Source organism: Anser anser (assembly GCF_964211835.1).
Source record: "Anser anser genome assembly, chromosome: 9".
NCBI lineage: Eukaryota > Metazoa > Chordata > Aves > Anseriformes > Anatidae > Anser > Anser anser.
Window position 1 is genome coordinate 18,037,087 of NC_139729.1, and position 25,357 is coordinate 18,062,443.

Genomic DNA, 25,357 nt, shown 5'->3' on the forward strand with positions numbered 1-25,357 from the left:
GTTTAAATGTTAGCCAGCGCTGCCAACCCTTGTGATGGGTAAATGCTTTCGGGATCAGGGGCACATCTTTATTTAAATGGCATCTGTACGGCAGGTGGAACATCAGCTTCAGCACCCCATTCATTTGTGTCAGCCCCTCGTGCTACCAGGTGCAAGCACGGCCCGGCACTCACCCAGCCCGCTCGGACGAAAGGATGAGGTGCCAAATGGGGCACAGAAGGCAAGCACGCCAGCCCCTCTATTAAAACCAGAATCATCCAGCTTTTTATAGAAAACATCTGATCTCCTAAGAACGCTGCGTTAGCAGAAAATGAATTGCAAAAATTCCAGGTTGTCACGGGCCTGCCGCGTGGCCTGCGATCTGCCCGCCCAGGTAGCAAAGCCAAAACACAGCAGCTCGCAGAGAAGATGCCCAATGCAGATCATCTTACTTCAGGAGGAACGGAGCATTTTTCCTCGCTGTTTTAGTTTACTCCTTCCAAAATAGCCTGAACGAAGTCAAAAAAAAGGCATGTTCATTTTAGAATGAAGTTGTAGGCATATGAGGTGCTCGCAGAAGAGCTATGGCAGAACAACTTGTTCCTCAATAGTTGTTCTGATCCACGGCTCAGCAACAGATCCAGAATCCCTCTCTGTAAACGAGATGTTGATCTGACAAACCAGTTAAAAGTGGTGGGTAGAGGCTTAAAACCTCTACAAAAGCGTAAGCTCTCACCGACAATCCCCTTGAACCAAGGGCACGCTGACCCCATAAAAATCAAACAACATTCGTCTCTTTTCTAGAGCCCTGCTTTCCAACCTCGAGTGTAAGAAATCATCAGTCCAGCCCCAAAGCTGATAAGACTGGCTTAAAAATTAACACACTAAGAATTAGTATGCTTAAAGTTTCCCCCCCATTGGCACTCCGTATGGAGAGCACTTTTCCAAAGCGCAAGAAACTTAAGGTTCTTTCAAAGGAAAGATTAGATATTCAAAGTAATTACAGATTTAATGGAACAGGGGTTGTAAAAGACATCATATGTGGCAGAGCTTACAACAAGATCACAATCAATAAAAATCACTGAACATCTTGAACATCAAAGCTAAGATACTGAACATGTCAACTAAACCTCCATTCTGTTGTTGCTATTATTTGTGATTTCAATATCCTAAATCAAAAAGTACTTCAGAAGAATGACCTTTATCCTCCCTGGTTTCACACTGACTGAAACACCTAAAAAGACCTTTTGAAGAGAGACAATTTCCTGAAATATAGTGTTACTGTTTTCCTTTTTCTTTTCTTTTTTTTCCCCTTCAAAACTTTGTTCTGTGTTGTGAGCAGTACTTAACGGGGTCATTTTCTGTGCTCTCTCGTTCACTTTCAGGCTCTTGTTGCCACCATGCCCGGGTCCCCAGGTAGACTGGGAAAAATTTTTAGAAAGTGACGTTTAAATAAACCAGTGACATTTTTCCAAAAGGTTTCACAGGTTTAAGGTTTTATTCAAGAGACTGTTTTTACAAAGCGTAAATTAAGGATCCGGTTTAAACCTCTACCTAATTTCCAGCCCCCCTACGTAAAACATGCACTTATTTCCTTTTCGGCAACGTGGACCTGCTGATGATGGCCAATTCGCGCCACATCCATAGAGGCATACACGAGCTAAACACTCCCACATATGCTACACATATAGCTATGACTGGCACGAGGCTTGTTCAGCCCCGAGGAGGGTTACTACAGCATTATCTGCGCTCAGAGCGGTTTAGTGTTACTGGGCTGAAAGGAAACAGAGAGACATCCTGTTTATAGGCTGTAGAGCCCCAATGGATAAACAAGCGTACCTCAGTTAAAACTAGAGTGGAAAAAGAGAGAGAGCGAGAGACTCAGCATGCACCCAGATAACGCCGTACCGGCTAAGCTACATGCCTGAAAGCAAAACGCGCGGCTGCAGGGCTGCTCCCGCGGCCCCACGTGCTGCGGGGCTGCAGAATGTACAGAATGTGCCGGCGGCCCCGCCGCCCCGGCCCCTGCTCGTCTTTCACCCCGATGCCGGGCTGCTTCCTGACACCCGGTGACACGACACCCCAGCTATTTTTCCACCGCCACCCCCCTCCGCCCTCCCAGCGACGCCCACGCTCCCGAAGCTTTCTATGCATTTTGTTTTTCATCCGGCGCCAGCGCCCGGCGGGGCCGCACTGTGGATGCCCGGGGTTTTTGCGAGGTCGGGAGCGGGAAGGGCGTCGTGCAAGGTCAGGGGCTCGCCGCGGCCATGCCTTGCTGCTAGCGGGATGGGGAAGTCGAGGGCCTTCCCTCGGCATCTGCGGCTGGCCACCGGCAGAGGTTGTCCCTCTGCAGTCGGAGGGAGGTGCCGGGCTTAACAATGTTTGGGTTATTTGCAGACAGGGCCAGAATTCTGGGAGGGATGCACGAAACAGGACATCTACAGAGAAAACCTACAAGCATCCCCCTGCTCGTGACCTTAGTGATGGACTGACAAAGTGACAGAGAACATCGAGGACCCAGAGCCCTGCAGAGCAGACCCGTGGGGCTCGTGCTCCTCCTGTGAGCCTACACCCACAACACTCACCTGTTCGTGGGTTGGCCCTGAAGGGAAGCAGAAATCCTCAGGCTGTTTGACACCTCTGCTGGCAGCGATGCCATGCAAATGGCAGCTCACCAGGCCACCTCCTTGTAGCTGCAGACTGCTTCCAGCAAACCTTCCCCCAGCAACACTGCAGTTCTGCACGGAGCCGGCAGAGGAGCATGCCTGGCCAGCGCTGCCAACCCCCTGCCAAGCCATGGGCAAACCAGACAGGGAACACGGCCCACCCGCCAAGCTCAAGAGGCAGGAACCAAACCCCAGACAATTAGCCAGTCCCACAGAGACTCTTCCTACCCGGTCTATAGTCACAGGAAGACCTGACCACTTCTAACCCCACTTTCCACACATCCATCCTTGCTGCTCCACTGATCAGTTCTGCCCTCACCAGCGTAGGTGGGAGATGAAGGTATTACAAATTCCCCGGACCCACATCCAAAGCCTCCATCCTCAGCAGCCAACACAGAAGGGAAAGTTTTGGTTCCCAACCTTTTCCTTACAGGACAAGCATCCCAGCCCCAACACGCAGAACAGGATTTTAACGGAGGGCTGACACCTTGCACGGTAGCCTGAAACAAGAGACCTGGGTCAGGCATGACTCCTCACAGCTCTGTTGTCTTTTCTTTTTCATTGCCTTGCTTTATTTACTGGAAGTCTCTGCAATGGAGGTACAAACCCCAACATGTTCTCTGGCCCTGACAGTCTGAAAGACTCCACCCAGAGCGGGTCCAAAGCCTGAGCAATGGAGAATTACTCCTGCGTGTACGAGCAGAGCTCTCTGGCAATGCCAACATTTGCTCTCCGAGTGTTTCCACCAGAACATGCCTGGCACAGCCCTGCCAGTGCTTCACGACTGCCACACAAAAACAGGACTTGTCCCCTCTGACGGGTGCTGGGGATGAAGCAGCACCGCCAGGTCCTTGGACGATGAGCTGAGGTCCGGAGAAGCACAAAGCTGCTCCCAAAAGCAAGTCCCGAGCATGTCATTTCTCATTTGTTTCCTACCCTGCCATGTCTCGTGCAGCCGAGACGGGTCTGACTCACGCTGGGTTTCCAGTGCCTGACACAACAGGTCTGCGGACTCGCCTTGAAATAAAACAACAGCGAGTGTGAGGTGACCGTGTCTTGGCCGGGCAGCCCAGCCAAGCAGGACCCTAATTCTCAGAGGCACGACTCCAAGGTAAATAATTGTTAATGAACTCGCTCATTAACTCCGTGTACTCCTGAACCCTTTATTTTGCCTCCCTTCCAGCCGGGAAGAAAGTTCATTGAGAATGAAAGCTAGAGACTTGCAAGGAGGAGTGACAGATGCTGCCTGACTGGATGTGTGAAAAAACTGACAGGCAGAAGTAATGCACCTCACATGTCTCATGGCTGCAGCGAAGCAATAAATAATCTAATAGAGTACTGAGGCTCGTAGTAATAACGCTGTGCTCTCTTTTCAGAAGCCACTCCCCACGCCGGATGACATCTGTCATGGTATAGATGTTCCTGGAACAGGGAGATATTTTTAAATCTCTCAATGTGGCACAAAACTGTGAGTGTATCAGCCAAAATACCAGCCACCAAAGCGTTTATATATAGCCTTGCACATACCGTATATAGCTGGGAATACAGACAGATACGTGGTATCTCGCAGCATTGCAAACAGACATTCTTCTGCCGGTCTCCAAGCACTTGACAAGAAACTTCCCGGGCTGCAGCTCTACCCGTGTCACCTTGCCTTGTGCATCCCTCTCCGTCAGCTCTTGCTCCTCGAGTGCTGTAAGTGCTGTGTCTCGGTTCTTAAGGATCACCAAAAGGCTGTCCTTCCTAACGGATCTGTCAGGCTCTTCTTGCACCTCCTCGTGTTGCCCCTCTGCTGTAGGGCACTGAAGTCCCAGAGATGGTTTCCCCATGCCCTGAGTACCTCTCCACACACACCTTCCAAACCAGAACCCAGGGGCCCCCAAACTTCCCTCGCCTTGCTGAGATAAGCCCTGAGAAGGGATTAGAAGATCCTCAAGGCAGTCCAGTTCCCTTTGGGCACACCTCCCTCCAACGTGCACAAGTTCTAGGTATGGTTCCTACGAGAGGTACAAGCAAGGTGTAATCAAAACTAGAAATAGCTCCCCACGGAGCACCTGTAATCGCTTCTCAGGAACTCCACCAGCACCAAAGTTATTGCAGGGGGAAAAGGAGAAAAAAAGCGGCTTGAGACACTGCGATATATTTTCTCATAAGCATCAAACATGCATCAGCATTTCAACAGAGCCGCAGCCTTCACAGTGGGGTTGCTGTTCGAGTTCTTGATACAGTTACCTGCCTAATAATAACCCCAAAGAGCTCTCCTTGCCTGGCTGCGTGCCAGACCACATGCAGCCTCTGCACTTTTTTTTTATTATTGTTATTATTCTTTTTTAAATTTTGTCAGACGTGGAAATGTTGACTCTGACAAATTCAGACTCTCCCGTGCCGCTGACTGGCTGAGGCTTCTGTTTTGTTGTTGAAGAAACCGTGACGGGGGGCTGGGGAAGGGAGACAGGGGAAAACTTGTGTGTTTTGCTTTTGTGTGTGCTTTATTTTCTCCTCTGTCAGGAAACAGTGAGAAAGGATCTGACCCAGTTGCCATCAGCTGCGTTGGAAGTGATTTTATCAGCTCCACCTGCTTAATGTGGGTTTTGTTCAAGACTGCAAGGACAATGACTTGGAGACAAATAAGCAGCGACTCGGGCATTCTCGAGGGACAATGAAATACACTCGTGCAGGAGACAAGCAACCCACAATAGTGGGACAGTCTCGAGGCTTGGGGAGGAAGGAAATGGGGGGAGGGCTGAACATCTCCCCGCATGTTTGTCTGGGGAAAAGAGATATTACGAGGAAAACTCAGCTTGTTCAAACATTTTGGAGTTTGCTCCACATTAATTTCAGCCGTCGGAAGCAACGAAAGAACTGCTCCGAGAGATACAGCGGCGACATCTCAGGAGGAACATCGTGTCCATGTCAAGCTTTCAAAGTCTTATAAACTGCAAAGAGTTCAACACAGCTCCTTTACAAGCAGTGAAAAACAGCCTTGACAGACCAGACTGTAAGGTACCACGCTGCCATTACACCTGCTATGGACCTGGCCCTGCCTCACCACGCTCTGGTATAGCGTAGCCTCAGCAAAGCAAGTCCTGCAGACCATTCCTTACAGATGCTCTACTTGGGGAAAAAAAAAACCACCTTGCAGCATCAAAATAATATAAGCCCCCATTGAGCAGGTGGACAATGATACAGGGTGAAGAGACCACTGCTGAAGGAAACACAAAGACACTTGGTGTTTAAAAAAAAGATAAAAGAAAGAAGGGAAAAGCATGCCTTTTCATGTTCCAGCATAAGAAGAAAGCCCCCAGCCACTGCTACATCTAACCATTAGGGTGATGGCAGCTTTAAAAACGGCAAACTAACTGTACATAAACATGAACAGCATCACGTTCACAGCAGGCTGGTGGTTCGACACCCGTATCACCAGCAAGACCCTGTGAATTTGTCATGTACGGGTCATACCCACAAAGATTTTGTCACCGTCTGTTCTGTCTCCACCACTTAGCCTGCTCCCCAAAGGCTTTACTACGACAACTTCACGGGCTTTCAGCAGCAAGGCTCACGGACAGCAGCCCGCACGCAGGCTGAATGGAAGAAAAGCCCTTCAGCGTGGGGACAGGCAGGGACAGGTCCGTTCTGCACCTTGTCCCTTTGGGATTTGAGGAAACCATGACACCTGGTATCTTGGCTGAAGCCCTGAGAAATGCCAGGCTGGTGCACTTGCCCTTCTCAACTGCTGTATTTACTTAAGCACATGTACCTACCCATGTGCAGCCATACATACACACACTCCATGAGGTCAAACAACAACCCCCCAAAAGAAACAGCAGGCACTGACCCAAATGGTTCAACGTACAAAAATTCACCACTTTTGCCCTTACACCGTCACTGTCCATAGAAGAGGAGCAAGCCATGACCCAAGGACACCAATGCCCCTTCAGCAAGCCCTGATCTAAAACCCAGACGCCTTTTGGCTGCATGGCTGGCCATACATCAGCCAACGGGCACCCACCCACCACCACTACACGCGGTGAAGCAGCCTCTGCAGCACCTCCCAGAGAGGGGAGGGTGGGGAGAGGGGAGTCGGTTTTGACAATGAAAATGTAATGGAACATTTTGCATCGATCTATTGTGGGATGAGTCATTTTTAGAATGACTCGCCTCCTCTTCCCCACCCCCAAATTATGGACTACAAGAAGCGAGCCCAGATAATGGGCAATTTCAGATGTTTTAAACTCAAGTTTTTCTCGTGCTGGAGCAACATACCATGACAGCACACGGAGCTCCAGAGGAGATGTCCTTCAAGTTCCCACAACTTTTATTGGCTACGAAGAAGTTGGAGAAGAAATAAGAAACCAGAAGGAAGATCTGGAAAGCATCAGCAGAGGAACGAGACTCCCCCCCAAAACACACACACACAAAACAACTGTAGATCAGATATTTCTCATACACACACACAAAGTAAGCAAGCTAGAGGAGGACTAGATCTGGGAGGAAAGTTGAAGTTATTATTGCTGCTTCAGGAGAACTCAAGGGGCTTTCCAGTCCATGGACACTGGCTACAGCGTAAATGCCAAAAATGAAGGGCAATTATTTTCAAAAGCAGAGAAGAAATCAGAGAAAGGGAAGTAAGACTGGTGACAGTAAATTCTTCCCTGACTCCTTCAATCCTTGGGACTGGAACAAAACCCAGACAGAACCTGTGGAAGTCCCAAGCTCTTTTTCGAGAACTGGAAGCAGGACACCCAGGAACCAGCTGACCAGTGAGTTTTTGCCATCTCAGTTCTGTGGAAGTCAGTGCACAAAGGTTACCGCTCTTTTACTGGGGAGTGGGTAAGACACAACAAAAACATCAATCCCACCCACATCCTCTCAGATGTCACTGAAGTGCAGCCTCACTTGAAAACCTACTCATAATATATATACCCATATTAAATATATATATATATATGTAATCTCTGACTTGGTTTCTAAGTCTTTGGAGAGCTACCTTTGATGACATTAAGCAGAAGGTGGCAATTTACTTATGCACATGCCTAAGCCTTTTGCAATGGCACATGCACAGGATGGCGTGGCATGTAAGTGCCCAGCACCCCACCAAATGTATGAGGCATTCGAGCCCAGCCAAGAGATCTCCCAGCCCTGGCATTCAGACTGGACCACCACTCTCCATTCAAAGAAGAAACTGGTGCTTCATGCACTGGGAGATGACTAATCCCAGTAGCTGAGTTACAGCATAGCTTCTAACACACAAAAAAAGAGATGTTAAGGTCATCTCAACTCTCATCTACAGCATCCCACAATATCCCCTCCCACAGCGGCCTTGTTGCTCTTTTTTCCTCCTACTACTTTTCTTATTTTCTACCCTCCCCCTTCAACCTTCTTTCCTTTCAGGTCTTTTCATCTCCTTCCATAGCAATTTACCCTCCTCTGTCTATCCACTCCTCTGGCACCTTAAACACCCTTCTCACCACCCACGACTCCCACCTGAGAAGCCCTTTTCTTCTAGGAATCCACTTTACCTGGATTTCTACCTCCAGCAATCACCCATGCCCTCCCTAACCGGGCCCTCAAGTGCATATTTGTCCGTCTTGGATTGCACTCTTTCGGACAAGGACTGTCTTCTTCCCCACTTGTAAAACACGACACACATTTACGGAGCGGGTAAATGATAAACACGCGATCTCAGCATTCCAGGGTAGCTCAGTGTCAGCTCCCTCCACCGAGCTCCCTCAGTGTTTGCCTTCCCTCTACAGCAAACTAATCTACCCTTAAGACTTTTTCTTCCTTATCTCTCAGCTACAAGGCTATTACTTAAATCTATCAGCATTCTTCAAAAACAGTTGAGAAAGGGAGGAGGGCAAACAAAGGGCCTTCAGCAGCACCGCTCACCCATGAGCTCACACCACGAGCCACACAGAGGCTTGGGGGAGCACCGCACACGCTAGCAAGGGGAGAGCATGGCCACAAATACCTTACCAGCATTATTCCACCTCATGTGCCTCATTTCTATTCAGCTGTCAGTCGGTTGCTGGACCAGCAGACACACAGATATTTGCTGGAGGAGTACCTAGCACACCTGCATTGACTTTTACCAGTCAAGAGTCTCTGCTTTTGGGAGAGGGCTGGGGAGGGGATAAATGGACTGCTGAAATGGAAAAGTGGGGCAAGGAAAAGAAAGTTATGAAGAGAGGATTACGCACAACACACAAGGCACGAATTGGTGACTAAGAGGCCCGTGGTCCACGAAAAAGACAGTGGAGGCAAAACCCTGCTCCGCGTCAGCGCTGAGCTGATGCCCTGCAGCAGCTGGCTGTTTGGCAACACTGCCCGTGCGTGACGGGTGATTTGTATTGTGGGCGTAGCACTTCTCAAGAATCAGCATGGTAAGATGCTCATTCAATAAATAAATTTGAAAAAAAAAAAAAAAAGAAGGCAAGAGTACTGGCTAGACAGTTCACAGAGTTGATGCTATCAGCTGGTTCCTTATCTCAGGAGAACGTGAGCTGTCTGGGGTTTCCTAACGCCCCAAGTCGCTGCCCTCTGGCCCTTCTGCCCTCCTCCACCACGCGGACTTCGCCCCTGCCTCCCACCGCACGCCAGCCCCTCGCCCACACGAGGTCATCGCCGCCACGGCCTCGAAATGTCGATCTTGATACCCTCCCGGGTTTAAGAATTTCTCACTCACCCACTCTGAGCGTGCTCAAGAGCCACGTCCCCCTCTGTCCCTACAGCTTGAACAGCCTCTACGAGATTATCTGATACGGCTTTCTTGCAATCGTATCTCTGCAGATGGTTAGCTGATAACCAATGAAGAACCGTGGATAGCATCTGTGTCAGGATGTGTAAAGGATAACGCTATTATCCTTTTAGAAACCTCACCCAGACCCTTATGAAAAATTACAATTTCTGTTACTGGTTTCGTTTGAACTCACTAGCTACCCTCAGAATAGGCAGCAAAGGGGAACATGTTCAAGTAAATAACTTGGACGGGGAGCATCAAAACCCCCCTGCGATTAAAGGAGACAGCCACTGCAGGCGAGTCGGCAACAAGAAAGATACGAGTAAAATTAAAAACAGGAGCACCGCTGAAGACGAAGCAATCACCTAGAAAACAACAGAACATCTTGTAGGAACAATCAAATCGACAAGCAGCCCTCCCTCTGCTCCGAAGGCTCTTGTCTGTGTGGCAGCCTTTCACAAGATAGAGATTGAAGAGCTGGTGCTTAACGCTGCCCCTGGAGACTTGCCCAGGAGTTTTGACGTGGCTCAGGGCCCTGTGCATAAAAGGGCAGCAGTGGCTACACTCCTTGTGAACTCCTGCTGGCCAGGCTGTCTGGCAGGTATAGCTAAAAAGGCCATTTTTGGAAAATATCGCTTCTTTTATAGCTTATCTCGGTGCAGACAGCTGCCTCGCTTCGCCAGAAATAGAAGAATTTAACAGCCATGTTTGCAGGGACAGATTTTAAAGGTTCCATCTTCTAAGAAACAACCTACACATCCAGAAACAGAAGGCCAGATTTGTTTTTACAATGGAACCCCCTTCCATATGCTAGCTGTGCCCACAGATTTGCAAAAACCCTGCTCTGAAAACGGGATGTTCATTCAGCAACAGGCGACAAGCAACTTGCCTTTGCCTTCCTATAGAGTCTGCTCCCACCGAAACCGGTGGCAAAACAGCACACGGCTAATTGCATTTTGCTGAAAATCGCTGGCATTTTATAAGCAAAACAGTGGTGAAGGAGAGCATTAAACATTGGAAAAACAAGCCTAAGAGGTTCAGTGAAAATACCCCACAGCTACAGCTGATCGGCACCTCTCTGTTGTTCCTTTTCGGATCCCAAAAGGCTGCTATGATTTGTTCTGGGTGATAAAGACAGACACGGGCAGTGTTCCTGGGTCAGCCCTAGCTGCAGAAAAGGCACTTCCCCTGCCCTGGCACTGGGACCACGCTGGGGAGGACCCCTAGGAGCAGGGACCTCCCCAAGCATGGCTGCGAACGCCCCATGAGCCCGGAGGAGCCCCTGCAGCCATTCTGCCTCCAACACGTTTGTGAGTGCAATAGGAATAATGTTATTTCCCTGCCTTTTAGAAATAGCAAGCCTGACAAGCTTCTTTAGATCAAAAGAGCTGGATTCCCAGAATTCCCATCAATTTAACACTGGAAGAGCTGATGCTAACGAGGTAAACAGCTCTGAACCTAACAAAAGCTCGCAAAATTTCAGTGGTATCACCTTTTACCAGCAACAGTTGGACCAGTTGTCTGCAGGATCTTTTTTTTTTTTTTCCTAAAAGTGAATGAAGGGGTACTAAAGACAGGGGCCTGCTGCGAAATGACCGAAATTCCCATGCAAACAACCCATTAACAGTGCTCAAATGCAATTTAAATTACTAGTTGTTAAAGTGCTCCTCAATTTCATGGTAAGTTTCCAAGGAAAATTACATGCTATGTACTATTTAATTGATTGTTTTCTACTTCTTAACATCCATTTATTCCCTCCTCCTGTCTTTTCCTTAATTTCAAGAGATGATAATGACTTTTCAGGGAGGAAGGGGGAACGGCTGACAGAGCTGACGAGGGATTTACCTGAAGAACAAGCATGTAGGAGGGAAGTGGCTGCCAAAACGGACAGCTTCTCTGGGACTCCTCTGTGCAATATTTTCACAGTAGGGGTGTGAGACAGCACAGCACAAGAACTCCTTTCCTCCTCAATGCAGGCAGCCAGGCTCCCGAAACCTGACGTTTCTTCAAAATGCAGTCACCCCCATATCAAGCAAAAAGCAACTGGGGAGACTTCCACACTGTTAACTGATGCTGCTGAAGGAGCAAGAGCAACTTGTTTATTCCTCCTGGGCATGCGAGTCCTTGAACTGACATGCTCACTAGAGGCAAACAAGTTCTTCTCATCTGAGAGATCTTACCCCAAATGCAAATACCTAGTTCACAGGAGCAAATTTCCCTCAGAGTTGACTGAAGAATTAGGCTGAGAGTAAGACCTCCTGCTGCTTGCAACAGCTGTTACACAAGAATGTGCGTTACAAAGCTAATAAGCACAGACATCTCTTAAAAGACTGCACTCTGCTCAGATACTAAGAGGTAGCAGTGGCACAATTAGGTGAGTGCCATCTGGAAACTCCAGAAGCAACGATACACGTTGGGATCCTGTCACACACTAGCAACATAGATCAACTTTATCAAATACTCGGTATGACTTGGTTTACCTTTGAGCAACTGAAACAGAAATATTTCACGCTCAGAAAAGTATGACTTTATTAGAGTAAGTGTGTTTAACAGCACTGTTTGGCATGAGGTTGTAAAACACCTGCCTGTCTGCAGGAGCTGAACATGAACAGTCACACGGAGTCAGGAGATTTGCACTTTTCCCAAATTTGCCACACGGTGCCTCAGTTTCTGCACCCGCACCCACCAGGATAACGCAGCTTTCCCCAGCCTGCAGACACGATGTAGTGTTTCAGAGCTCTGAAACCTCTGCCTACAGAAATGCAAAGCATCAGACACAAAGAGCCATCCAGGCTTGTGATCTTGCCTCTCCTTCCTCCCTTCCATGCCCACACGTTGCCCCCATGCTATCTGGGGCAGCTTCTGGGGCACGCACACTTAGTGCCTGCCAAGCCCCCTTACAGCCCCCAGGTCACACAGTGACAGTGTCACCACCCTGCCACGTCCCGCACGGTGCCAGCCCAGCGAGCTATGCCGTGATCATTTGGTGCAACAGCCGGGATGAAGGACGGGCTGTGAACCAATCCTCCTTACATGGGAGGTAAAGCGAATCTTCTGCACCTAATGCATCATTACAAGGGACTGAGAGGCTTAAGAAACAGGCATGGAGCTCTCCGAACGTGCTCGAGGTCCACGGAAGCCACCGAAGGCTTCTCAGGCTCAAGTGTTTACAGAGTGCCAGGCTGCAGGAGGAAAATCTTTAGCCGTGTATTAGTTTACAGGTCAGCCCTTAATGGCTCCATTCCTGGAACAGAAGAAAATCCTTTGTGTGGCATCCGCTGCAGATCCTGGTTAGCATCAGCGATCACCGGATCTGTCCAGGCTCTGGAGACACACCAGAGAAGAGCCCTGGCAGTTTGCAGCCCCAGCCTTGGGCTTCCTCCAGGCAGGGGCTCTGCCTGGGGGGGCTCAGCCTTCAGGTCCATCCAGTGGAGATGTGTCCGGGAGAAGGATCGGCACATGGAGGTTTATCAGCCCCAGCGTGCTTCCCCAGGCGTGCCCGACGTCTGCCCGAGGCCTCCCGAGGAAGCGCCTTCGCTCTGGCGCTGCCTCCAGGCCTGGGGACCCAGTTGGGCCTCGGCACCGCTGGTCCTGGTCTTCCAGCAAGCATGGAAGGGAGGAGACTGCGAGGGGAACAGAACATCGTCATTTCCAGCCCTGTCCCCAAAGACCAAGCTGGGCTACAAGCGGCTGGCGAAGCCTGGAGGCGCCACATCTAAGCACCGTTGAAGCAGGGGCTGCTCGAGGCACGGTGCAGGAGGCGGCATGGCCCGGGGCCGCGCGTGCACACGCAGAGGCAAAGCGCAGAGCACGAGGAGCAACACAGACCTGGACTCACCGCCCTCCACGGCTCTGCACCACCGCACATGGCAAAGGAAGGTGGTTCCTCGAGCAAGTCCCCGTGCTGAGGCTTCGCATGCTGCAGCAGCTCCATGCGCCTCCCCGCGCCCCGTTTTCCAAGCCGTCACCTACGCTGTCTGTTCAGGCTGTGAACTCCTCAGGACAGCGGTTCTTTCCCAGCACAGCAGGGCCCTGAGCCCCGAAGCTGCACTTAATCCAAGCAGCTTGTTGAAACAACGTGGATTAAAATGCAACTGAAATCTGCAAACTCGAAACCCAACCTGCCTGCAGGAACACACCGCTGCAGTCCCTTCGCTGCCTGCTGGGGTACAACGCTTTTCTGCTCACATCCTATCCTTGAGCAAACTATGTCATGCATTTTTGTCTTCCCCCGAATAACCACGTCAGTTTTGCACCTTAAAGGCCTGATGCAAATCCGTATCTCTAAGAAAACCAAACCTCACGTTGAATATTAATCCCCATTTAAAAGGGCAAAAGAAAACCAAGCAAGACCTCTGCTAGAAAGTTACATCCTAAGTTTAAAACAAGGAGAGTACGATAACAAGTTTGAATCAGCCTAAAAATACCATTTAGCAAAGCAGATGCACGCATCACTAACCAGTGGTACGAGCTGTACACCGTTTTTCACCAACATCCCTTCCCAAGTAAAAGGACAAAGTGCAGCGCTTTCTATCTGAGGCGCAGGACTCGCTGCTACGCAACCCCCAGAGCCAGCACTAAAAGCACTCTATACGTGTTACATGCTCCAAATGACAAGAGGAATGCGGGATAGTGGATCTCCACTCCAGATTCCTGGGCATGGCTTTAGTTGCCATGAATAAAACAGGAAGCAAAACATGTTCCAGGTTCCCCCCCGCTCCCCTGACTTTCTCGATGAACTGCAGTTTCCTTTCAGGAAGGAGAAAGGAAAAGGGGAGAGAAAGAGAGGCAGACAGCTGCAGTATCAGACAGATAAAAAACCATCACACTAAGGAAAAATAAAGAATAACAGGAAAAACCACACACTGAACCTTCATACAGTTAAAGCTGTTAAACTTCTGCAGTTCCCTAACAAAACAGTTAAATATTAACGTCGGAGATAAATATATCCATGTGTTACACAGCCTTTTTAACACACACACTTGCTTAGGAGACAGAAATCTTTCTTAAGCTATACTTTACTTGCTGACCACATGCATATAACCGTACCCATTTAACCCTGCAGTGCTTTGCTGCCTTGGTGCATCAGCCAGAAACTACAAGGAAGAGCCTGACTGAATGGGAGCTGGCTTAAATTATCTTTGTACCTAGGCCTGAAGAAACATTTTGCCTTGGAGACCAATCTATTAAGCTAAATTTCCGAGCTCGAGAAAGTTTCATTGGGTCCTTTTCTGTCGACTGGCGATCCACATGCCTGCCCCTACCAGCAGCCACGCACACACTTTGATGCAATCCATCTGACTAAACAAAACAGAAAATCCCAAGTTGCTTGCTAAAGCAGCAATGATGCACTTACCAGCATCCAGGCAAGCTCCTTCGCTAATACGCTTCCCTTTCGAGCAGATCAAATTTGGAACAAGGTCCAGGAGCAAAAGAGAACTGAAAACTGACCACAAGAAGCTTCCAAAACAAGAAGGACAAAAAAAAAAAAAAAAAACCTTACTACAGGAATTCAAATCCTGCTTCCACCAGACCCTGAGTCACCTCCCCTCCCTTGCAATAGATCAGAGCAATGGGTAAACATTTCCAAATATGGAGATCAAAACTCCAAAGGATGTCAAAAAAAATCACCCTTCTCTCCCTGCCTTTGGCATGGGGATGACTTGCCCCTCTCCAGCCTGAATTCCAGGCACCGCGCACATCACCGTGGCCGACCCACGCGCAGCCTGAACTCGGGGCCACGCGGCGCCGGCACGGTCCTGGCCCATGCTTGGGCAGCTCCCGGCTCGCTGCGAGACACCGGGCATTTCCGTCCCCTCCCGGGGATGCCCGGGGAGATGCAACAAGGCAGCTCCCGGAGCCATCGCCCCGCATCCACAATTGCTGCTGCAAAGCTCCCTCTCGTCCCTCGACTCACCGGCAGGAGACCTCCCAAAGCTGTTTTTTTGAGTACTATTTGAAGGCAAATAGGTGAAATGGGGCTGTGCGTATAGCGACGCTAACTCAGCACCAGAAAAGGTGAGACCCAGCAGTCAGAGCCGCCTGGCAAGCAGGGCACAGGGCACAAGCAGGACTGCGCGTGGCCTCAGGCTCCTGCTCCGCTCCAGCTGCTCACCTGGGGCAGGGAGAAGCTCCCTGAACCTGACTCATCCAGTCAGCGCCTTGCGAGAAGCGTGCATGTGATTCTGCTTCATCAGAGGACAAACAGCTCTGCAGAGAGGAACACACCCTGGACGAGCAGAGAGCTCCCCGCAGGGAAAAGGAGCCCCAGGCCAGCAGCATCCCTCGATCCCAATGCCATTCTTCCAGCCTGTAACCAAAAGGCTCCCTGCTCCAACAAACAAGCCCTCCAGGCTCCCTGGGCAAGCAACACGATGAGAAAAGGCTCACTGCCACCTGGGCAGGTTCCCTGCAGGGACGTGTGACACGGGGATGCTGTGGCAGATGGCAACAGGGGAGCACCGAGTGTCCCCACTCAAATTTCAACATCCAGCAAGCCCGGGAGGCAGCACAGGTACACTTACAGAGCAAAATCTGCCTACAAAGAGGGGTGAGACCTCTCCCAGCTACCCGCATCTCCCCTCTGCCACGACAGCCACCCTGCAGACGACCGGGAGGCGAATATGCAGGCTGAAACCCTCCCAGCCCCTCTGCCCCGGCAGCCTGCTGGTGGCTGCAGCCATCGGCCACGCTGAGCACGCAGCATCTGAGGAATGTGCAAATCAGGACGTTTTCAAGGGGAACGGGCTGCCCAGGCAGCGCTGCCAGAGTGATTCCCCAGCACCACCCACAAGATGCTATTGAATTTATAGGGAAGGAATTCCAGAGCTGACTCTGCCCATGTATGGCCAAAATAAGCAGTAAAAAAAAAAAAAAAAAAAAGTGACATTAGAGTACATCTGGCTCTCACTGATACCGAAGCACAGGCTTCAGGAGAAGCCAAACCCCTGCAGTGACAGAGGCTGCACAATTACCTCCAGTAGCCAGGCAGGGATCAGGGGCCCATGACAGCCTGAGTTCAGTCCCTGCTATCACAGGTGACAGAAAACATCTAAACCTTTGTTTCTGAAGAAAACAAAGCTTTGTGTCTTTCACATTAAGAACATTTAACTTTGTGACCCATCACTACCGCTACAAAAAATAAACCTAACAAGGCAGCACCAGCACATACCCATTACATGTTAGTCATAAAGACAGCTTTGAACAGCCAACAGCTCCAGTGGCACTAAGTGCTACACCAGGGTAATGCCAGAGCAACATCTTCCCAAAATGCAGGCTGGGACTAGCTCTCTGTGGGCAGCCAATCAATTATTCTTTAAAAAAAATAAAAATAAAAACCACTGAGACCTTCCCCAGAGCTACGTGCCCCAGCCAACAGCTAGGCCATGAGGAACATCCTCTGTGCTCAGAAACTACAATAACCAGAGAAGATGATGCTCCAAAACCATGGCGAGACAAGTTGTCAAAGTGCCTGGGAAGGCTCTGCAAACTCCGATTCCGTTTTTCAGTCTTCCACAGAAGACAATTCCCAAGGCACTGTCTGTGCGAGGACACGCAGCAGGATGAAGCGGGGATAAGGTAAGGAAGGGAACAAAGCCAGGGAGGAGGAGTGACTGGGACAGCAGAAATCCTGCCCCAGGAACGCACCAGCCCTCGCAGCTCCGGGCTCCGGCAGCATTAAGAGATCAAGGTTCTCCCTAGCAGCTAAATGCCACTACCCCGCTTGCCCTGCCAGCAGGGAAATATTAGCTGCGTCAGCTCCAGAGGCAACGGGCTTACCGAGCCGGAGAGGAATGCAGGCGGCAGTGGCACATACTGGGGACAGGGAAACGAAACCCCAGGGAAGGCAGGCTGTTAACGCTGCCTTTGCGCAGGGGTCAGGCAGGGTATGTTTTATGGCTCCCGGGGTTGAAACCTGGCTTCGTGACCTTAGAGGGACTCCCATGCCAGAAATTAATATAGCTGTTAGAGGGGCTGGGAGCGCAGGGGCCCGAGCACACGAGGACAAGCCAGTTCCCGGTCCTGGCAGGCAGCCCAGCACGGCCTTTCAATACCCACCGGGCTGGGAGGGAGCGCTGATGTGCTCTGGGGACGGCCCCAGGGACGGGGCACGCTCAGCACACCAGCCACCCAGCATCCAGGAGCGAGCACACACGTCCCCCTCAAGCAGCATTCGCTGACTGCAGTCCCACCGCCTGGAGTTACGATGTCCTTTTGGGGTCCCAGCTGAGATGGCATCGTGTCTTCTCCTGCCGCTGTGCTTAAACAGCGGTACTTAAGCATAAACCGAGGTTCAGTGCTCCTGTTTTAGAGCACCTACCACTCCAAATGACAGAGGACAGAAAGCAGAGGGATGGACAGATCCATGTCCCAGCACAGCTGAACCAGCAGCTCCCTACCACACTGTGCCACGAGTCCCTCTCCTTGCCACAGTCCTAATCCTGGAAAGTAAAAGCTCCAGGGCCTGGGAATAAAATCCAACCCAAGCCTCCTGCACAGCAGTATAGATCATTATCACTTGGCCACTGGGTCAGGCGTGACTAATTTCATTTAAACAGCATTACACAAGCAGGACACTCAGAGCATTTGATTCACAAAAATGTCTCGAAGAGGTGGAGAGCACAACTTGCACGACAGACGTAACGTGGGGACTGCTGCAGCATCACGGGGAGACAGAGCACAGAGAATGCCGTAACGCAGGCAGCCAGGACCAGGGGTGTTCATACACACATGCACGACTACATAAACCTACACTCCCTCCCACACCATGCACGAAAGCAAGCTTAGGACTTGCAAGCTGAAGTCCTGTACAGCCAAAAGTTAACACAAACGTTTGTGACAGTTCCACTTTGCGGGCAAAGGCAAAAACTGTGTGCAAAGGAATAAATATAGAAAGCAAGGCAGGCAAAGCAGGTGCTGGCTTGTAAAACCTTGGCCAGAAAGGCTTCCCAGGAGGTTGGATCTGGTAGCTTTGCAACAGCTCCACAGAGAGACAGAAGAGACAGAAAAAGAGAAGAGAACATGAATGCATATGCATTCTTTTATTGCCATATATAGTATATACAGACGTTTGGTATACACACCCCCGAGCTCTCACACGCCGCTGTATAGTATATACTATATATGCACTGCACATCTTTGTTTCCATGTGCCCGGATTTGTACGCTGTGTGTATGTACATGTACATATGCATTTCTTACGCACGCATTTGTCAGCGCCCCCCACATCACCTACAAACGCACGCTGTCACACAATGCTCCACGCGACAGAACGTACCCACAGCCCCAGTGCTGCAGTCTGGGACGACTTCTAAACACTCACAGCTTCTGGTGCTGAGCCCTTCCCCTCCAAGGTCTCTTTGTGCAAGCAGCACAAGGGAATTACCACTTCACCTCCTGTTTCCCAATTATCGCAACCCCCCTCCACACTCAATTAGGAGAAGCCTTTTTTTTTTTTGTCCCCTAAAAGAGAGGCATGGAGAAGGTGCTACTGCTAGAAAAGCTGCAATTCCTTCCACTCCCCTCATGTCTGTGAGAAGTGTTTACGTACCGGCTCTCGCACTGCACAGCTTTGCTGGTGGGATGAACTCAGAGCGGGGCTTCTGGAGACACGCAGGGTGCTGCCGGAGTCACGACTTCAGGTTTCTTTTCTAGCCCTGCGAAGAGAAAGAGTTTCCATGTGATGCACGCTGGATGGGCTTCCCGACAGCTCTTCTCCAAAACTTGCAGCTTAACCCACACAACTTCTGGGAAACGGAGCATTTTCCTCCCCAGCTTTCGTAGACAGAAGCCTCCATGCTTCTGGACTGTTTTACAGCAGCTGCTCTACGCACCCTGTGAAAGCGAGCATTATGACCCCAAACCACCAAGCTTTAAGGTGTCACACTAGGAATACAACAAAATATGATTTGTAAAGATACGGGTGTGAGGCGGACATAAAACGAGGCACAAAATGTGAGGACAGGTGAATCTGTCCCTAGTCACCGTGGCTTGGGGCACGACAGGGGAGCTAGGAGGCATCATTTCAATCAGTTTTGAAGCTTACAGGATTTTCTGTTTTGACCAAGCTGACGCTGTTTTTCCCTGTGCAGAAGATGCAGGCAGACCAGAGGGGCCAGCCCGTTATCGGCCAGGCCACGCAACCGGCATCCTGCACATGTCAAGCGTCACGCCAGGACACGCTGCCGGGCGCATCCCGTGGCGATGCACAGCATCTGCATTTTGCACTCCTTCCTGCCTCCCGCCCGGCATCCCATCCCAGCCACAGCCCCGACACCCCCATGTCCCTCTCTCTGCTCGTGACAAGCACAGGCTCGCCTCGTCACCACCACAACACAAAAAGCTATTGCTGTTTGCTGCCGTAACGATGGAAACGCTCGGTTCAGGCTTGCGTTTGTTTTACCTGCGCTGCTCAAGGATGCATGCGAGCCCACAAATCTATAACCAACGGATGGCAAAACACCAGATGAGGCTCACAGCCCAGGTCTCCCTGGCCTGTCACCTGGTGGGATGGCGTCCTGCCCCTGCCACCACCCCCTTGTCACCGCACGTCATGCCTGATGCTACAGCAGCCGGGAGGGACACATGACCCTCGCCTCTCCAACACCGTAAGAGCACGTTGGGGTCTACCCTAGCCCCATCAGCACCTTCCCAGCTCCATCCCACAGATGCTTTGCTGGTGCCCAGCCCCGACTGATTCCCCACAGGACCCAGGTGCGGGCAGAGCAGGTATTCAAGCCCCCAGGACCCTCAGTGCTGCCTTCAGGCGCAGCGAGGGCAAATTCAGCCGGCGATCGCAACGGTGTCTCCCACTCACCACAGGCTGGGGATGAAGATGAGTTACTGCAAGGTTTTATTGCTGCTGAACTCAGCCAAAGAGCAATTTCTCTTCATCCATCAAGGAGGAGACAAGTACAAGCAAATATTATGGTTCTGCATGTTTACTTTTCATTTTAAAATGATGTAGAGTTATACACAATTTAGGTCCTTCCCACAGGCTCCTGGCAAGATGCCCTTCGGTCTTATCTGCAGAGGCAGAAGACAACAACATTCCCCTCTGGTTCCAGCCCTGTTTCAATTCAATTCACAACAGCACCTCCGGGAGCTCCAGGTAAGACAATATTCTTGGGACCCAACCTGTGTTGAAAAGACCTTGGCTCAGGCTTGTCTTCCATCAAGTTTAACTCACGAGATGTTTATAAGACCGTTTATGGGACTCTGGCAGCCTCAGCTAACTGGAACGCATCTGCCTGGCTTTTCTCTCCGCGCTGGCTGTCCCTGTCAGCTCGTGGCTGGGTCCTGCAAGGCGAGCAGGACCCATGGGTGCCATCCCCAGGGCAGGCAGCAACCAGCTGGCACCCAGGCTCCCACCCCTCCTGGCCACCAGGGCAGGGAGAACCTGGCCGGCCACAGCAGCACCCACCTGAGCTGGTCCGCCAAACTCCTCCGTTTGTGACCTCAAACAAGGCCTGGGCAGAACGGAGTCATTTAGCCCCGCTGCTTTAGCGGGAGGCTACAAAAAGTCAGTCTGGGCTTGAGAGTGCAGAGGGACCCAGGAGGGGGACGCAGAGGACGAACCCACGGTGCCGGCAGAGCTGCCCAACTGTTGCATCACAAGCCACGAAGCCATGAGGTCACCACCCAACCAGAGATCTGCGAGACGTGATCTCAACAAGCGTTTCTTGGTGGAGAACGTTTCCCAAGACTCGAGGACCCCATGCCCCAAGCTCCTCTCCCCAGATCCCTCCATCTCAGTGCCTCGTGCACAGCAAGGAGCACCACAGCTTGGCAGCAAACCCGCTCCCTGTCTGGCCTCATCTCTCCCGAGTTCATGCCCACCTGTGTCCCAGGCGAGCTGATGGGGACCAACAGCACAGCTCCCTGCCCCAAAAAAGTGTCTGCCCCTCTCCCTGTCACAGCTCCACAGGCCTCCTCTCTGCCATGCTCATTCCCCTTTTGGCTTAGGTACGGAAAGATGAACAAGCACACCGTACGGACGTACCCGCGTCATTGCCACCGATTCCAGCACAAGTCTTCGCTCCACTGGGGTGCTCAGGGAAATACGTCCACAGCCCAGCCCCGAGGAGCCCCCTCTGGGTTTCACACAACTTCCCCCTACAACCTCAGTGGGAAATGTTCAGGTGCTTTTCCAGCTCGCTGCAACAGATGCTCAGCAGCCAGCATGCGGCTAATTCTGATTTTAATCTTGCACCGAGAAAGCCCAGATTGCTATCGTGGCCGTGCATGAGGTAACAGCAGGGAAGTCTCTCTGGTAACACAGCCTCACGCCACCCAGCTCCCCCCTGGCAGGGCTCAGCACCCCGCTCGTGCCTTCGGATCACAGCTGCAGCCACCGGGACTTCGAGGCCGTCCACGCGTACGTGCGCGCATGTGCATCTTCGTTCTTGTGCTTAGTGCAGTGCAGACCACTTATTTTAATGCACCCTGAAGCATTTCAACGAGCAATTTATCTTTTAAAAGTAATTTAAAGCAAAAAGCTGAACAGCGGGGATCAGCCATCCCATTCAAAGCACCGAGCCGTCTTGAACAAAGCGCTGGAACCAGAGTTTACTGAGAGCGACGTCTTTCACAACGGATTGTTTTCTTCATTTGGTTTTTTCCAACTAGTTAAGTTTAAGGTACAGCTCGCAAAAAGCTGAGAAGGTGATCAGAAGTTATAAAAGCCATCCCAGGCCGAAAGGAAAATTAGGTGACAGGTTGAGATCTAACTCTCAAATCCTGAAAGACGCGACGAGCAGAAGCAGCCTGCTCACCCTGCCTGATAACGCCAATGCCGTATTATCGACAGCGAGAATCAACATCTCACGATAAGAAAAGCCATTAATTTAAAACACTAGTATGTAAAGCAACATTTCCTGTTTGCTGATTTAAATCACAACAAAAAGCAGTAGCCTACAATGCCTGAATTTAAACGTTGATTCTCCAGTATGTTTTGAGTTTTCTTCTTCGTATTTTTTCAGAAATGGACAGCTTGAAACCTCTGCAAGAAAGCTGTTCCAGAGAAACAAAGTCAGCATTTTCAGAAGAAAAGGCATCTCTAGCATAACATTACAGTGGTCACTTCGTAATTGAAGTAACAAGAATCACCAATCCCTTTAAGAGAAAAAGAAATAATTTTAACGGCTAAGATTAAGTGCTAATTACATTTCTCATCCAGCAGCCTGGCTGAACGGCATATGTTTTTCCTGACTGGTTGAAACTTGCATTCACCTTTAAATCTGGTTTACACTTGAAAGTCTTACAAATACCCAGAGCTCCATTCTTCTTATTTTTTTCTCCTTAAATCAATACGGCTGTACTTGCAGAAGCCCCAGTGTGAACACCAGTTAAACTGGGATAAAGCAGCCTCGCACTGGGAAGCTCTCATTCCCACCCCAACAAGGAACACATGTCTCAGCCTGACTGCTACAAGGAAAATTGTAGTTTTAGCTGTTCCAGTCGCCAGTTTTCAAGCGCCAACAAGTTCTCAGGGAGTCAGCCATCAGCACGGGCTGACAAGGGTCCGCTCATGTATGACTGGCAGGTGCATGTACAGGTCCCCAGCTGACAACCCCATTCAATCTGACCTTTTCATTTTAAACGAAAAACACTTAAAAGCCTGCACTGTTTTGACATATGTATTTTTATGCCTTTCCCACACTGTGCCAATATTTGTTTTCTGCTGGCCAAAGTCCTCAACTCAGAAATCTTGAGGTATTTCCTCTGCTACAAGCAGCCCTGATCCTCAGCACTTCTGACCATCACTGACTGGTACATCTGAGCTCCCCACACACTGTACACTTAAGAAAATCAGACCCCTTCTATGCGAACTTGAGATTAGAGTCCCACCCTGACTTCAAATTCAGCTTATATGCATGGGCAGCTCTACATTTGAACACACCTGCTCCAAGCCGCGGACCTATCTTGCTCTACCAGGACACTAATGCCTGCAGGATCCCTACCAGCTTTCTAATTTTGTTTCTGTGCTTCTCAGGCTTCATTTATTAAACCGTTCAATTCAGAAGCACGTTGCTGAAGTTATCTAATACAAAGATCATGCAAAATAACAAAAGCGGGAGACGCATTTCCTCCATGCTGCGGCTCTCCGGCACTGCCAGCAGCAGCACCTGCTCAGAAAGTCATCGATACAAGCAGCACCAACCTGCACGCCGGGCTGCTGCTTTTTTTTTTGGAGGCCAGATCCCGTGCTGGTGTAAAGCAGCAAGCACGCTACGTGAATGCAGAGTTTCGACCCGCAAGGAAGCACACACCCCTTGTTCATAGTCCTCAGCGCTGAGCTGTTCTCAAATCCACCACAACCCCGCGCGTCAAAATTGTTCGTAACGGGACTTAGCACTTCCCAAGTCCTGGTCCAGCCCTGGTGCCAGCTGCAGCCCGGACCTGCAGCATCGGCTGCGATGGGTGAAGTTAGCTTGGATGAAGGAACCAACTCACCAGCAGCCTCGGCACGCTGCAGGGCAGCAGAGCTTGGCCTTCAGTCACCACCCCGCAGGAGTCCCCGTTTCCTAGAGCGGTGGCACACCTGGCTTCGGGGCCAGGTGACTCACCTTTATCTTTGCTGTCACACCTGATTTTCAGGTTTGTCCTTGGGTTCATAAAATGAGATTAAAAACAAGTGGAAAAAAGGAGCAGAGGAGGAAGAGGAAGAGGCTGAGACTGCTCCAGCATGCTCCTTCGGGCCCGGCAGCACTGGTGCGGTTTATTCTGGCCTCTCCAGATAGCGACTGCTGTATTAAAATACATGAAATATTATTTGGGGCACAACATATTCAAGCAATGGCCCAGGAAGCTGTGAGACAACCCTACCTGCAGCACTCAGGAGCCACCCCACCGGCTCTCAGCTGCAGCAACTGGACAGCAGTGGAGGAACAACCCAGCTCCAGCAGCAGCCATGTCACATCCCTCGTCCTTTAACTGCACAAAGCGCTGAAAAAGATGGCTAGGAAAGCAGGGTGGCTAGGGAATGAGAGGAATCAGCATGCCCATGCCAGAAAGCCCGCGGGTCCCATTCTGCAGTGACCTTTCAGCAGCTCCCCATGGCTGCCAGCGGCGCTGCCTGTGATTTACGGGTCTGTAATTGACACCAGGATCGGACCCTGTATTTTCAAGCACAGACTACCGGCCTCATGCTGTTCACACTCCCTCAGTCTAGTGGAAGCGGAAGATTTTCAAAACAGCCTCATTGATTTCCCCCCAGCACACACACACTCTCAGGCCCCGTTTGCTGGCTGCATTTCACTAAGGCTGGTTGCAGCGACCTCGAGCAAGAGGGGGGCAGTTTCACTTTCTCACTCGAATGCACCCCGGCTTCTTGATCAAAGAAGGATAATTGATTTCGCTTTCCAGTTCGCATGCAGTATCAGAGCACCACAGAGCCTGGGTTTCAAACAAAGCATAATGTTTTGCAATTCAAAACCAAAAAAAATGTCATTTTTTGCCCGAGGAATGGCCGGACTCACTAGGCAGAACGCTGCCCTAACACGATTCCCGAGTCCTAAGACACTCGGTAAAGAAAAACAGACCAACGGTGACCAAGAAGAGAACAGGGTAGCAGAGGAGAAGTGCTGTGCCCCAAGTCATGGGGCCACGAAGGCATCCGGATCCCCCCAGTTGCAGCCCCAGGTCTCCAGCAGCCCACGCTTAGGCTGAGATCTAGAGCAAGATGGCATTTTTGTACACGTTTGCTCAGTCTAATGGTGCCGCTTAGCAATGGAAATGGAGAAGAAGTTGAGTTGTATTATGAAGTAACATCTCCTTTTATTCATTTGGGTTTTAAATGGCAAGAATTTGAGGGGAAGGTTACCTCCACCCAGGTCTGCTTTGCTTTGGTCCCACCACAACAAAACCCCTGACACCGTGGTGGGCTCTCACTGCTCGTCTTAAAACTCTTTGTTAATTAAACCTTTGAAACTTTGAGCCTACAAGACAGTCTTCGTGGTTCAAAGCTTCTATTT

At 50.5% G+C, this 25,357-nt stretch overlaps 1 protein-coding gene across 10 annotated transcripts in view; it reads right to left on the reverse strand.

Annotated features, from left to right (window-relative positions):
- Positions 1-25,357, reverse strand: part of LPP (LIM domain containing preferred translocation partner in lipoma) — a 387,509-nt gene that overhangs the window by 294,562 nt on the left and 67,590 nt on the right. For 6 of the 10 annotated variants that reach the window (XM_083848027.1, XM_083848031.1, XM_083848022.1 and 3 more), the window contains exon 2: positions 18,934-19,039. The gene's annotated coding sequence lies outside the window, so the exon portion shown is untranslated. Of the gene's footprint in view, positions 1-14,740; positions 14,845-18,933; positions 19,040-25,357 lie in introns of all 10 variants that reach the window. The other 4 variants (XM_083848023.1, XM_083848028.1, XM_083848029.1 and 1 more) reach the window with 1 other exon arrangement.